The sequence below is a fragment of the Chenopodium album genome, chromosome 9, assembly GCF_948465745.1.
Source record: "Chenopodium album chromosome 9, dcCheAlbu1.1, whole genome shotgun sequence".
NCBI lineage: Eukaryota > Viridiplantae > Streptophyta > Magnoliopsida > Caryophyllales > Amaranthaceae > Chenopodium > Chenopodium album.
The window spans coordinates 22,942,613-22,953,262 of NC_137842.1; the positions used below are offsets into that span (position 1 = coordinate 22,942,613).

Here is a 10,650-nt window from a genome sequence, read left to right on the forward strand (position 1 = left end):
AGGCGCTAGAATCGCTCACTGTAGAAGAACAGTAAGGAATGCTCTGATACCAATGATAATGGAGGTCGCTTGAAGCTTCTCCAATGGCGGAATTGTGGGTATTTTTAGAGGGAGAAAGAAGAAAGAGAAGCAGAAAGAATCAGGGAAGAAGAAGAATTGATTTTCTGTATATTGATGTATCAAGCTACAGTATTATAATTGATTAAGTAGTGGATTCCACGTCATATTTTCACTAAGTGAAAATAACTAACCCTCCCACTAATTAATCCAATTTCTAACAAACTTGTTTCTAACATAGTTGTTTCTAACAAACTTGTAACAAACTCTAATTATTACATAATTTGTGATTTAATATTGAATTAGCTTGCTTAACTAATTCCATCTGTATCAGTAAGTATGAAAGCGTAAATTATAAAGTGAAACTTTGTTAAATGTTTTAATGATGATGATTTTAATTATCAATTTCTTAATCTTTTTCCTATTGAATTGAAGATTCACTACTACAAAAATGGGATAAGGAACCACATCTAACTCACCATTAAAAATACTTCTTAGGTTTCTTAGATTAAAGAACCATATATTTGAGAAATGTGGTTTCTTAGAAAAACTATAAGATACCACACAATAGAGATGTATGGTTTCTTAGATATAATAAAGAATTAATAAGATTAAAGACACCATACATTAGAGACATATGGTCTCTTAATATGGTGGTAGGTGTATATATACGTGGGTGGGTAGTATAATTTTTATTTTATTTTTCTTTATTGTTTTAAGGGGTTCCTTCTTCTCCTTCACTAAAACCCTTGTTATCAACGCCTAATGTTTAAACTGTTCATTTGCTTCCCCTCATAGTCTCATTTCTATAATTTTCTTTTTGTAGATCTAACTCCTTGCTCTTATAATTTTTCTAAAATCTCAAGGATACAGACTTATGAAGGATTATTAATCGAGAGACGACCTTGAAAACTTATTTTCTTTATAGCGAATTAGCGGTTTTCAGATCTGCTTCTTTGATGAACTCGGTGAGTTTTATTTCTCGGTTTTCAAAAATTTCTATTACTTTGCTTCGTAGTAGTATAGATCTTGCTACTTGATATTTGCTTTTATGATATATTAATAAAACAAAATTGAAGATATGGAGAATCATTGTTGTTTTTACTATTGATCTGAATTAATTTTGTAGATCTATTGCTGATTTAGTTTTCTATTTATTTCAGATGTTAAATGATAGAAATTGGCAAATTTGGATGAGCTTGATGACAAAGTATATATAAAGGAGGGGTTGTGGTATGATGATGACGGAAGCTAAAGACGATGTCATTGTGTCAGCCATTTTCATATTGAGTTCATCTTCAAGAAAAATAAAAAATAGATCTAAGTTTTGTTATCATTTTGCTTGATGTTATTAGTTTATAATTTATTTACTGATATATTTTTTGATGAGGGAGTTACAATAAATTGTATAATTAGTTTGTATTCTAGGCTTCTAGCTTTGAGCATTGAAAGTAACGACGATAAAGAATCTTGAATATCAAATCTCATTCAATGGAATTTTTTTTTTTCACATCTCAAAATTACATTTAATATTGATTATGTTTGATTTGAACTTAAAAACGTATATGGTATTATAAATGTAATATATTACAATATACAGTATTATAAATGTAAAACTACGTACATACAAAGGAAGTCTAAGAAACCATAGTTGTAACAACTTTGGTATCCTATTCTTTATCAAAGATACCATACTTCAAACAAAACAAGTTTCTTATCCTTCTATATGAAGTACCATAATTGAGACCTAAGAAACCATATATCTTTGAACTATGGTTTCTATGTTTGATCTAAGAAACCAAACTAAAATTATGGTTTCTTATGCCACTGAGATACAAACCATACTATTTGTGGTCTCTTAAGCCTATTTAGTATGGTTTCTTAGCCATTTTTTGTAGTAGTGATTGTAATGATCAAGGAATTGAAGAATACTAATTGATTAATATTGTTTGGGTCTAGTCAATGTCCTAAGCCTATTATATTCAAAATGATGAAAATACACCTTCATGATCCAACTTATCATCACCAACTTTTTTTTAAATCATTATAAAGTACAACTTTGTCCCTAATCTGTCCAAAAAGGTAAATACATCTATAAACAACATACAATGATTAATGATTGGTAACTTTTTCTAATCTTACATTCTCTCTCTAGAAAATACATTTACTAACTTGAGCGTCGAATGGGTGTTCTCAAGTCAACCCATCAGGACATCTTGATACCGAAACTACCCTTACACTTTGAGGAGAATTTCATTTCTAAAAACAAATATCATACAGATAAAAAATGTAATCAAGGATGTAAAACCAGGGCAAAATAAAAAAATTTGTAAGTTCACCACAAGAAAAAAAAAGGATCTTGTTAACGAACTCCCTCGGGGCGTTGGATATAAGCATTTAAAATATTACTTAAAGTGGTACTACCTCCGGGTCCATATGATAGTCTCATAATGGTATAAATCACATAAAATAAGAAAATAAGAATTTTGGAATCTAACAATAAAGTACCAAATAATTCATAATCATTTTTTTTAAGGAAAACATATGTCATAATAATATAATTCAAGGTAGAGATTTCCTTACTTAAAGCCATATCATCAATCCACAATCAATTAATTCCACAAAACAAGAAGTTAAAAATGAAGCATATTCAATATGGGTAGATCTTTTCGAAACGCCTAAAATAGTATATGAGACTAACATTATTAAACGAAAGAAATATTAATTTGGGAAAGCACGACAAAATCACTCGACGATCGGCGCAATTAGTGTTCATTTTAATTTAATATTTCTACTTTTAGTTAGCTTATCCAACTTCCCCATGGCGTTCGTTAGCTTTTGGAAAAATCCTTTTCAAACTTAAAAAAAAAATGGGAAGATCATTTTTAAACAGAGAGAATGATTAATATTCATGAAATGGTATAAACTTGAGAATTCATGACAAATCATGCTTACATCAGTGCAATTAATATTTAGTTTATTCTTCTTATCCTTTTAAAGCTTTTTATAATTATATTAACTAGTGAATAGCCTGAGCGTTGTCCTAGGATACTACTTTTATACTTGTGCAATTGCTAATTTTTAAGAGCATTTCATAGTATATATATGTAGTATGTATTTTCAATACTTTTATAGTATAATGTTATTTAGTGTGCAACATTAAAGCATAATTGGCTCTTAGTTTAGATGATTAAACAATAATGTTGCTTCCAAGAGGTCAAGTGTTTAAACTTTCTCATCCATATAAGTTGAAATAACATGTAGTATTGTTACTAGTGCGGGTGATGTGGCATATTGAGGAATTGAGTAGATGACGTGGCATATTTAATAAGAGGAATTAGAAATGGAGGAAAGTTATGCATTTACTAATGCATAACATTGATTAAAATATTATAAAAACACATGGTAGAGAGAGAAAAGAGGAGAGAGATAGGAAGAGAGAGACATGTAGGTGGACCACACCTATTTTTTAGTCGGATTGTATCACGTGATGGGGGACCACATGCTGATTGTTCCACTGAAAGTTTATATAGTACCATTGAATCCTCAGTGGTACTATTTACGCATAAATTTAGTACAACTGAATGCATATATAATACTATTATGTGCACATATAGTATCACTGTATATTCAATGGTACCATTTGATCATCCAATGATATCAGAATATTTATTTGTTTGTACATATGCATAATTACATGAATACCTTTTGTTATGCATTTCTAAATGCCTAACATTCCTCCCTTTAAAATTCCTCATTTAATAAGGAGTTGAGCTAGAGACGTGGCGTAGTGGGGGGTCTACGTGGCGTAGAGACTTTTTAAAAACGCCTTTTAAAGTTTTAATATATTAGTATAAGATGTTGACGAACCGTTCACGAGTCTACGTCTTGCACTTAAGTTTTGGCTCCACGAGCATTACCACTGATAATGGTAACATCCTTAAACTAATACGTTTGGACAAGTCAGTCACTGAAATGCTAGTTTCACTGCTCATTTTTGTCAAAAGAAAGGAAACCTTTAAGCTAAACTTGAATCATGAACATGAATTGAGAAATATGTTCACATACGTCTCATCTTATTAGGCCAAGGTAGCATTAAATCCTTTGAAATGTTTTAACTACTCTCATTAAGTACAATTTAAACTTTGATTGATTACCCATTAGATTCCTTTCCTAAATCTATTTCACCCCATGCTTTAAGTGCCAGAATATGACATTTCTGTTTTAGTTTGCATTTTAGATCTAGTTTTTCCTTTTTGGTGAAGAATGAAGCAAAGGCATTATAAATTAGAAATAAGGGTGGATAGTTTTCAGTTTTTGGGGGGGCGTTTGGCATCAAATTAGTAAATGTAAGGGAATAGAAACAAATTAAGAGGGGAAAGGGTAACATATAGTGTTACCCTTACTAGTTGTTTGGTATTACTAAGGAAACGTAAATAATTATAACCAATCCCTTTCCTCTTGTTTGGCATAGATAACTTGGAAACAAATAGCATTCCTTCTATTTTTTGTTGTCTTGGCTAACTTTTGCTATGCATTATACAATGTAGAGCAACACTAATTACCATAATATACATACATATATATACATACGTACATACATTGTGTGTGTGTGTGTGTGTGAACAAATTACAATAATACATCATATGCTAGATATAGGCAAAGTCACATTGTAGACACCCAATTGTGTCTCCCCAAAATCGAACCCAGTGATGAATACCTTTCATGTTATTTGATTATCGAACAAAGCGAAAGTGTGAAAATTCTAGTGATGATGATGTTTTTATTAAAGTATCTCTTCTTTCTGTTTTTGAAAACATTTCTTTTCTTACCCTATTTTTGAAAAATGTGCCTTCCAGTTTAGTTTAGTCTATGATATAGGTCCAATAATGATGTAGTTGGATGGGGCTTGAAAAGACCTTTTCAACGATATATTATAAACCAAATTCCGATGAATAATGAGGAAGTTATGGCCAAAATACTAAACTGGGCCCAAAACAGTTTTTACCTACGACCCAATGATCATGTGGAGGGTCCAAAGGTCTAATCCTGTTCCTAAACTAATTAGGATTAATCATAAGATTCTATAAGTTTTTAAAAGATCATAATTATCCTTTTTGAATATATAAGATTAAAGAATTTGAGTTAAATAAAAACTTTCCTTTTATAAAAACTTTTCTTTTTTTTAATCCTAATTCTATTCGAATTTAAAGATGTTCAAAGACAGTCAGATATAATTTTTGTGCCTCATAATCTTTATCCAAATCTTATAAGGTTGGATAGATCTTGAAATTATCTTTCCAATAATTATATTATAATGTAAAATCCTAGCTATAACGAAAAAGATATGAATGGAATATGAAACTCTATCCAAAACTGACACCATTCTACTATTTCGGCCATATATTTTTATCTACATAATATTTTTATCTGATTCTAACTGGGTTGGAAAGTAGACTTCAAGATCTTTCCAACAACGTATTATATGACTTATTTGGACTTATGGATCAAAAGATATGATAAAACAAAATCCGCAAAAATTGTTGTCCATCGAATTCTATTTCGATTCAAATTCAGATTCTTTTCTTATTCTTCGACCCTCTTTTTTCTCTATAAATAGAGGTCATATCTCCCCTATTTCAAATCATCAACTTTCAACCAAAACTCTCTAATTCTCTTATCTCTCTAAGCTAAAACTTATTCTCTCTCTCCCTCTTTCTAAACCAACCCTTTTACAAACACAATTCCTCATACATTAGCACTATACACACCTAGCCAAGTTCGAAGTTGCCTTCGCCCTAGACGTGAAAGGTTTGATATTTCTGAGGGTTTGGTCCCAAATCCCTATTTCAATTAAATTTTTTGATTTTATGTTTTCTTTGAAGTTATTAACGTGTGTATTTTGTTATTAGAAAGAGGTACCAGACATCCAAGTAAGTACTTTAATTGTTTTTTTTATATATAAATTATGTTTAGGTTGCTATTTTGATTCTTAGTATCATTTTAGGATGTTTTTTCTAGTATCATGTTAGGATGCTTTTCTTATTATGATGTTTAGGGTGACAACAATAAGTTCCTAATATCAATTATGATTTCTATGATGCCTTTTATTGTTTTTCCTAATATTCATGTTAGGGTTAAAGCTTTGATTTTTATTGTTTAGTGACATGCTAGGGTTTGTTATTAATCTTGTTAGTATCATGCCTAGGATCTTGCTATTATTGTGCTTTAACATTATTATTTTTATTATTATTGTTATAGTTATGATTGTTATTTTATTATGTTGCTTGATTATTTTTATTGTAATGTCTTGATCACACCTTTTATGCATGTTTAAAGGGAATTTATATTTGTAATCACGTTTAATAACATAATTAATAATCTTGTTTAGGGTTAATTTGATTATAATTCAAGTGATCGCCAATAATAGATTTATTTGTGCATTAATATTCAACCAACATAGATTAAACAGGTTTAGGGTTAACCTAATGATTGCATGTTAGTCAGAAAGCGCACATGAATACAAGAAGAATAAAGTAGAGACCTATTTTTAGGGCAGGTTCAATCTCTTTTAGGTTGGATTTGTACCTTCATCCCCGAACACCAGTCATGGTTCCAGACCTATTGGAGTTAACGATCTCATGGATCGTTAAGGGGTGTAACCTTCACCTTGTGATTGGTTTACAAGTTCCTAAAACTTATTGGCAACTCTTTTGCTCTAGCTTTCTTCCGTTTGGACGCCATCGTACTTTAGTGTATGATCATAGTGGGGTTCAAGTTTGGGGTAATGCTTGAAATATTCCCTACAATTTTTGGCGACTCCACTGGGGAGGATTTCTATTTTAATTCCTGAAATTTATTTCGGCAATGATTTTGAATGAGTGGATGAGACTTGAAAAGTTCTAAGTATTTCATGTGCGTAATTTGATTAACATTATTGTCATGTACATAAAAAAGGTTCTCATTGGAAAGACCATCCGTAATGAGTAAAAAATATAAGATATTTTACACGTAGGAAATTTGAGGAATATCTTTCACAACTATAATCGAAATAATGCTGCGAAAAACTGGAAAATTTAAGAATACAGAAAGCTGCTGAGGCATGTAGGAACCGTCGTCTAGAAAACAGAGCCTGTTGCGAAAGATAAGGCTCTGTCGCCGAACGACAATTTTGTCTCCAGGCGACAAGGCTCTTATCGTGGCGACAGTCCCTGTTGGCTGGCGCTGAGTTCTTCCAATACCGAGCCAGAAATATGAGTTCTTATTTCGACCTGTTCTAGCACTGTTGGCTCGATTCTACTTCATGATTGAGTTTTTCTTACTTTTCTGAAACCCATATGGACATAACCCTCTGGGAATTCATGCTCCATCTAGCTGTTTGAACTCTCTGAGCAACAAAGGGTACATCCGAGAATGTTGAATTCACCAAACCGTGGAAGCGAGTTTAACTCGCGGGGTCCCATCCACATGCGCCAACCCTTCCAAAGGTAAGGCTTCCGCGCAGTGCATCCGGACTCGTAACCATGGACCCTCTTTAACTAACCCATATCCCGAACTTTAGAGAACTAGAGCCATGGTTAGGTTGCAAACTCATTGCATCATGTTGTGACTACTTTACTACTTGTGCATCTCGTACTTGTGCATACTTATTATGTGACTAAACTAACCGTTTGGTTTGACTTGTGTTTGTAAATAAGTCTTAATAAACTAACCAATGACTAAAGGGCTTTGCTTAATTAATTGATTAATTAATTTGAGCTAAAAAATATACCTTAAATCGAGTCATAGTTCCTTTAAGTCAACCTGGATTTTTATTCCCGTATACTGCACAAGCATCAACTTGTTTTGGTCATAACTGGAGTTCTAGGAAGAACTACAAGTCTTACAACTTATGGATCTGTAGCCCCGAGTTTTATATTTAATTTGGCGTTGGTTTCATCCCAATCAGAGTCACAGATCGAAAGTTATGACTAAAATACCACAGCCCGTCCAGTTTAATGCATATACATGAAGTCTTAACTTAGTCTTTGCTTGAGTCTAGTAACATAGTCTAGCCACATGGTCATGACACAAGTCTTAACATGTCACCTACACTCACTAGTCGTAGCACACACTTTGTGTATATGTCACCATGACCATGTCTTAGGTTCATGCATGAGTCCGTTTTTTTCCGTCATTTGAGTTGGGGGTACATTTTATTCCTATTTTTTTCATATCTCTCCATCTACATCATCTTTCCATTCTCTACATGCTTTCTCCATATCACAACCTTCATTCTTCCTACCTTCTTCCATCCATGCATGTTGAATCGAGTTTGAGTCATGTGATTGACAAAAAAAAAAAAAAAAAAAGAGGGTAATGATGAAACAAATGCACAAGGCAAGCTTCTCACCAAGATTTCATGCTTTCTTCTTCTTTTTTTCAAACCCTTTCCCCAATAAGTCTAGCATAGTCACCCTTCATCCTCCTTGAATTTAATTCTTAGAGTTTGATTTTTACCCTTCACTTTTTAAATAAAATGAGCATTTATTTCGTTGCATATGATCACCGCATTACATTGCAAAAAAAAAAAAAAAAAAATCCATGCCGAACTAAGCGCAAGGTATATTAATGATTTGAGGCACCCCTTGTAGTCACATCATATTACCTTTCACCCTTCAAATATACAATCTTTTCTTGATAAACCACTTTGAGCCTCGTCTAACGATAGACCTTTCTTTCTTCAACCTACATCTACCTAACCTTGGGATGCGATGGTGTGTAACTTATGCAATTTCAAAAGCTTGAGTGATTTTAAAGAATAAAAAAGGCAATAAAAAAATAAATAAAAGTGTACAAAAGGGCAAGTGTTCCAATGTCTTTGATATGAACACGTCTCAGATTGCGTCTCTTATCGAGTGCTCGGTACCGTGCTTGAGAAACATGAATGCCAAGTGAGTGATAGACCGCATGATCGGGATTGCCCACACTTATAATAATAAAAAAATGAAAAAGAAAAAAAAAAGAAAAAAAAAAAGAAAAGAGAGCTAAAAAAAGAGTGAGAAATCTCAAGCATACCAATATAAAGATTCAAAAGCAAGATTGCACACCTTGGGGGCTTATCGAGGGTCTTGAGCCTTTATCCCGTTCTTCTTCAAACCTTTAGCCTAACCATGTTACAACCCTTCAAAAGACCTTTTTGAGGTATACACACACTTGTGCGAGGTTCGGCTGGAGCTACGTTCGACCTGATTCCTAACGGATACGTAGGCAACCTCACATCGAGGCGCGGCTGTAATAAACATGCATTCATATTTACATTCACACACTCACACCATGATCATATCAAAGGATCTCCAATGCTCATCCCTATTCATTTAGAGCTAGACTTGGGGGCTTGATCCCTACATCATTAGCTTACCTAGCCTAAGAGTCACCATCATTTGACTCTTCTTGAAATAATATCTTTTTCCACAAACTTAGCCCATGCGGCCTAACTTTATGTCACTATCACACACATCATAGATACATGACCAAATAGTCCTTCCCTTAGGAACCCTTTTTCATGAAATCTTAAAAAAACATTAAAGCATACTTCGTCATAACAAAATCACTCATCACTCATCATTGCATCACAAAGTACGAAGTGCTTAGCCTCCGTGCCTAAGTTACCCAAATAATTTCATTATGGAGTCAACAATTGAGATAACCTAGGATGAATTAATCCTTGCAAAACATTTGACTAAGCTCATTCAACATGCACCTTCAAAAATTTTGCTTCTTTCTTTTTTCGCGTCTTTCTTTTTTGGCGAAAGTCGGTACCCTCAACAAAAATGACGGAATTTTTTTTCTTTTTCGCATTTTGAGTCAAGCACATCACAATACAATGCACACACGAGTTATGAGTCACACATGTCAATTCACCTTGGGTCAACCTCAAGAGAGTCAATCACCTTAGGTCAACCCTAAGAAAAAAACATCAAGCCTTCGGTCAACCATAAGAAAAGCACTAGAAAAGTCTTTTGGCAATCTTTTGATTTTTAAAGGATACCACCATTCAGCAAAGCTCCTGTTCGCAGCCAACCGAACGATCACAACAAACATTCAAGTATCAAAGCTCTATTATTCAGAGATGCGTGGACAATCCTTTCAAGCCCCATTGTTCAGAGATGCATGGACATATTAAAAAGCTCTTTTGCTCAGAGACGCATGGGCATATCCTATCAAGGATCTTTGTTCAGAGACGCGTGGAAATTTCTTCCTATCAAAGCTCTTTGCTCAAAGACGCGTGGGCATATCATTCAAAGGTCTTTGTTCAGAGACGCACGGGCATAATAAACAAAAGAAGCTCTTTTGTTCAGAGACGAGTGAACATCAACAGCGGAAAAGCACGACCACAACATCAAAACAGAAAGATGGCGTTCCCTAGCTTGTGGAAGGTTGTCACAACAACACAACAAAGCGATTACCCTCAGACACGTGTGCTCGACGGTGCAAGATACGCGTTTTTTAACTCTCTTATCTGTTTAACTCAGATAGTTTGCAGTTATCGGCATTACAAGAATGATTTAGGATTGTAGAACGTTCTGGACCATTCTCCGTCCCTATCGATAC

The 10,650-nt window shown here is 33.4% G+C and overlaps 1 long non-coding RNA gene across 1 annotated transcript; it reads left to right on the forward strand.

Moving 5' to 3' along the window:
* Positions 1-524: 524 nt before the first annotated feature.
* Positions 525-1,567, forward strand: LOC145559665 (uncharacterized). Its single transcript, XR_014092850.1, has 2 exons — positions 525-1,025; positions 1,221-1,567. It is a non-coding gene; the product is annotated as an uncharacterized LOC145559665 (long non-coding RNA).
* The last annotated feature ends 9,083 nt before the right edge of the window (positions 1,568-10,650 follow it).